This window comes from Oreochromis niloticus, linkage group LG7, assembly GCF_001858045.2.
Source record: "Oreochromis niloticus isolate F11D_XX linkage group LG7, O_niloticus_UMD_NMBU, whole genome shotgun sequence".
In the NCBI taxonomy this organism is placed as follows: Eukaryota; Metazoa; Chordata; class Actinopteri; order Cichliformes; family Cichlidae; genus Oreochromis; species Oreochromis niloticus.
In genome coordinates, this window is record NC_031972.2 from 32989214 (window position 1) to 32995213 (window position 6000).

The following is a 6000-nucleotide window of genomic DNA, read 5'->3' on the forward strand; positions in this document are numbered from 1 at the left end:
TCAGTCAGTTAGCTAGTTAGTATCCATTTCAAACAGGACAGTGGTAACAACAGCAGGCTACGGACAATTTTAAGTTTTAGATTTTAAATAGGCTGTACACATTTCAGTGGGAGCAACAGGACGGTCAAATGTCGCTGAATTTACTACAGAGTAGGACGGATTGTAGGGTAGCAAACATCGTCGGAAAACACGTTTTCAACACTGCAGGTTACCTGGGTGTAAGGTTTTTCAGCTAAAAAGAAACATGACTCCTATCTAACTACATAAAGAGTAACTGAAGGTTAAATGCTGCTAATATGTCCTGTTTTAATCCAGGCACTCCACCTGCGCTCCGCTGCGTCTCAGCTACCATCGCTCTGGCAGCAACGACCCTAGAGCCAGAGTGGGGGCGAGCTGGAACAAACCATTTTGGGAAGGGGGAGGGGTTATCTATACTTTTGTTGTTAAAATGTTCTGTCTCAACCAAGTACTGTATGCTTTTTATATTTTTAGTAGTGTGTCACACAAACAGCAAATATTGTCAAAAAAAAGTAAGAAATCTTTGGGGGTGCTTTGATTCATTTTGGGGGTGCTGAAGCACCCCCAAAAATGGGCTAAAATCGCCCCTGGTTTCATTCAAAATAGTCAACAGGGTCGCAAGAAGCGTGTGGAAAAACCAAGGCGCAAAATAACTGCCCATGAACTGAGAAAAGTCAAGCGTGCAGCTGCCAAGATGCCACTTGCCACCAGTTTGGCCATATTTCAGAGCTGCAACATCACTGGAGTGCCCAAAAGCACAAGGTGTGCAATACTCAGAGACATGGCCAAGGTAAGAAAGGCTGAAAGACGACCACCACTGAACAAGACACACAAGCTGAAACGTCAAGACTGGGCCAAGAAATATCTCAAGACTGATTTTTCTAAGGTTTTATGGACTGATGAAATGAGAGTGAGTCTTGATGGGCCAGATGGATGGGCCCGTGGCTGGATTGGTAAAGGGCAGAGAGCTCCAGTCCGACTCAGACGCCAGCAAGGTGGAGGTGGAGTACTGGTTTGGGCTGGTATCATCAAAGATGAGCTTGTGGGGCCTTTTCGGGTTGAGGATGGAGTCAAGCTCAACTCCCAGTCCTACTGCCAGTTTCTGGAAGACACCTTCTTCAAGTAGTGGTACAGGAAGAAGTCTGCATCCTTCAAGAAAAACATGATTTTCATGCAGGACAATGCTCCATCACACGCGTCCAAGTACTCCACAGCGTGGCTGGCAAGAAAGGGTATAAAAGAAGAAACACTAATGACATGGCCTCCTTGTTCACCTGATCTGAACCCCATTGAGAACCTGTGGTCCATCATCAAATGTGAGATTTACAAGGAGGGAAAACAGTACACCTCTCTGAACAGTGTCTGGGAGGCTGTGGTTGCTGCTGCACGCAATGTTGATGGTGAACAGATCAAAACACTGACAGAATCCATGGATGGCAGGCTTTTGAGTGTCCTTGCAAAGAAAGGTGGCTATATTGGTCGCTGATTTGTTTTTGTTTTGTTTTTGAATGTCAGAAATGTATATTTGTGAATGTGGAGATGTTATATTGGTTTCACTGGTAAAAATAAATAATTGAAATGGGTATATATTTGTTTTTTGTTAAGTTGCCTAATAATTATGCACAGTAATAGTCACCTGCACACACAGATATCCCCCTAAAATAGCTAAAACTAAAAACAAACTAAAAACTACTTCCAAAAACATTCAGCTTTGATATTAATGAGTTTTTTGGGTTCATTGAGAACATGGTTGTTGTTCAATAATAAAATTATTCCTCAAAAATACAACTTGCCTAATAATTCTGCACTCCCTGTATACTGACAGGTAACGCTGCAATATTAGAGAGCAGCCCAACAATCTAACAATCCCCTATGAGCAAGCGCTAGGCAATGGCGGAGAGGAAAAACTCCCTTTTAACAGGAAGAAACCTCTGACAGAACCAAACTCAGTGAGGGGCAGCCATCTGTCGCGACTGGTTGAGTTAGTTTACCTGTAAGACAAACCATTTTTAACTGTTGTTTGTATGGTAAGAGCCTAAATAACACAATTCTAGCCTAATTAGGATTGTTATAGCCACTTTGGGGGGGTTTAGAGCCAAATTAAGACCATATTCTATTCTAAATTAATGCTTGGGATTTTTTAAAAAGTGCTTCATGCTATTTGCATGAAGCCTACAAAATATGTCTTAGATGAAATGCAGACACAAAATTCTGCTGTAGCAAATCCTGTTTTGGGGGTTTTACAGCAAGTTTGTTCCGGTTCTGGGTGATAAATTTTCCAATTTCTATATTATAGCCTCTAAAAATCAAGGCTGATGTACATGGAATCAAAGTTGTCATATGCTAGCCGTTGCCTTCTAGGACCGTCTGTGTAGTAAATAACATTATTTAAAAAGTACCCTTGGGCACGGCACCAAACAAGCAAACCAGATTTTTGAGCTCAGTAAAATTCAGGTGTTTTATAAATCAAAAGCATATCAGAGCTGCCGTTGTAGACCCAACAACCAAGGACCTTTTTCTCTGGCCCTGTCTCCTGGGCTTTGGTAATAAAAACGGTCTTCTGTTCAGTTTTCTTCAGCTTTGCAAATACATCTTTTGACCATCCTGTATGCTGAAACTACAGTTATTACTGGTATTGCTACAACTGCAATAATGGGGACAACTACTACCCCACATAACAGGAAACAGGAAACAGAAATGCTTGCTCTAAACATTTGTTTTACAGCTAATTTTTTTGTTCTCATTCTTTCCCAAAACTAGGAAAACATGTGTTTAATTGTTGCCAGGAGCATGTTAAACATCACCATAAATGCCCCGCATGAATTATTGATTGTTGTCCTGGTGATGTAAATTATTGCACGAGCCACAGACAGAGCAGCAGCTCTTGGTAGGGAAGAGAAACATGAGATATTTGTGCAAACTCCAGATAAAATAGATTTTTCTGATTCTGTGTGAGTATTTTCTGTTTTGTTCCCCTGATTTTCACTGACTAACTCCAACCCTTTGGTTGTAGAATGAGTCAGTGACCTAAGTTTTGTGCAGCTGAAGACTGTGGGGTCAAACTCACAAGTAGTTGGACAGTAGTCTGGTGGAGCTACGTCACGTGGCAAACCTTTTGTTTGGTGGGCAGTGGATGAATCAGGATTATCAAATCCAAGACTTGATCTGATGACACTGGCAGCACTTCTAGCAGCCAACGAAATCGCAGACAAAAGCAGGAGGGGCATGTCTGCTTATAGTCAGTTCAGTAGAGAAGAAAGTAAATTTGTAATACAAAGCTTGTGTCGATTTTTACACAACGTATCAGTAAAGCACAAAATACCCGTTTTATGGAGGAACCAAGTGCTGTGAAATGAGTCCTAACCAATGACATCATGAAGGAGCATGATGCTTTCAGATACATGTGAACATAGGACAGTGGTAACATTCTGGTTACCACGGCAACTTTAGCATTTCTTTTCCTTCACATTAAAGCTGCTTAGTTTCTCAATTACTGCTTCACACGAAAAACAGAAATGATTCTTATTGTCTTTGCAAAGCACAAAGACAAGAAATGATTAAAAATCATAAAAATTTATAGTAGAATGTATTTATCCATCTTGGTAATTATGTTTTTAGTAGAATAAAAACACTGTAGATGTAATAATGGATTGGATTTCATATAGCCTTTTTCAAGGCACTCAAAGCACTTTACAATGCCACTATTCATTCACTCTCACATTCACACACTGGTGGAGGCAAGCTACTGTTGTAGCCACAGCTGCCCTGGGGCAGACTGACAGAGGCGAGGCTGCCATATCGCGCCATCGGCCCCTCTGGCCAACACACGGTCGCCCCTATGCTCTGTATGCTCATATTAAACTCGAACTAATACAGTGTAAAACATAGAGCACTTTATTCCATGGCATAGAACTTTAAAGGCACATCACAATTTGATTCATTTATTTATTAAACTTGCGTTTGGTCTCAAACTGTGGTCATCAATATTTTGTACTTGTAAATCAGACTGCGTAGTTGTGAACTGAGTTTTGTAACCTTGTAAACCAAAATATCTTAGTACACTATACACTTAGTTTCTTTGCTTTGTATCTGTAACCAAAGCTTAACAAAAAAAAAAAAAGTAACTTATAATTTTTTACAAACACAAATCTTTTTTACACACACACAAATTCTAATCTATCGATGCACAAATATAAAATGTTCATTTGGGTTTCAAAGGTTACAAAACCCAGTTCACACATACACAGTCTGATTCACAAGTACAAAATATTTATGACCATAATGTTACTCTATTTATGCTCGCCCATCCTCTTGTTTGTATATTTCATGAACACTTTAGAACTTTAGACTAAAGGAGAGATGAACTGAGGTTTGAACAAAAAGCGAGCCTTTATTGCAGCCGATTACAAAATAAAGGAACAAGAAACAAAGGCGAAAACTAAACTAAGACCTACACTGAGAAATACTAAACTAACTATGAAAACAGTGATGATGGACAAGAACATGAAACTGAACAGGAACATGCGCCTATGGAACTATGAAATAAACCGAACATGAACCCTGAGCAGTAGGGAAAACTATGTGACTTGGTCTGATTCAACACGAACTCAAACAGACAACCTGACAAAGACTGAATGAAACACAGAGACTAAACACACACAAGAGGTGATCAGGGAAAGTGGAAACACAGCTGACGGGGAAACAGCTGACACAAATGAACATCATGACACCACAGGTAAAAGTAACACTAAGCACAATAAACATGGAAACAAGACTTTCAAAATAAACCAGGAAACATGGAGAGACGTAGACATGACAACACTGACTTGATAGCATGAAACACAGAAAAGAAATACAAGTCATACTGACACAGAGGACAAGAACAGACTCACACAAGGGGACATAAATGATAACCTAAACTAGAATAAAACTCAACTAAACTCTAACTGATAATACCAACACAAGACTTAACATATTTACAATACAAGAAATCAAAAATACAAAATGAACACCAAATGCTGGGTCACCAACCCAGCCCCTGACAAAACACTGGCTTATCTGAATAAAGCTAGCTAACTGACTTCAACTGACTGACTACAAATCAGAGGAAAGTTGGAAAAACTAAAGAGATTCTCAAGGCCGTGCTCAGTTTCATTAGTAAATGCTTTGTGAGGTGTAGAGGTAGCCAATGTATAAACTATGTCACAGTATGTAAGAGAAAAAATATATATTTCAAAGCCAATTAAGCTCATTTCAAATGGTCATATAAAAAAGAAAGTGATCCCTCTTTCAATTCTAAGGTTTTAAGTATCGAAATACAATTAAAATCATCTAGTCTTTATCAGCTGTGCAACCATGCCTTTGCTTGAAGAGGCTAGATCTTAGACTCAGCCATCCATTTATTTTAACTGTAAGTTTTTTGTGTGCATAAATAATTCATTAATTTAAAGAAAAAGGCAAAACAAGTGAAAGCTTGGCATTATTTTTATTTCATATATTTCAATTTTATTTTATTGCTTAGTATATTTTGATATGTTTCAATGACTTCCTATCAACTGACAAAGAACAAAAACATGTCATATTTATTTCTTACAATAGACTGATTTGACCTATCTTTAGCCTTTTTTTCTGGATCTTCTCCAGGTCTTCCAAGGACATGTCCTTCACCTCATAGCCATCTTCCGTGTTTTTTCCACAATCAGTCAAAGAGTGCCATTACCAGCAATACCTCCATGGATACTTCCTGAAGCCACAGTAGATTTCACATTATTGGACAAGTTATTTTAAACTCACATAGACCAGTATTATAGTTATGTTCAAATATATACAGACGCATCAAAAAATACACATGATGGGACTTACAGTTGTGTTTTTATGGATTCCGGCGCACTATGGAGTAAGGGTGAATGAAATGGCAGATAGAGTTGCAAAGGAAGCCACAAAACATGGGCCCACATAGCAAAATTGGTATGGCCCGGATCT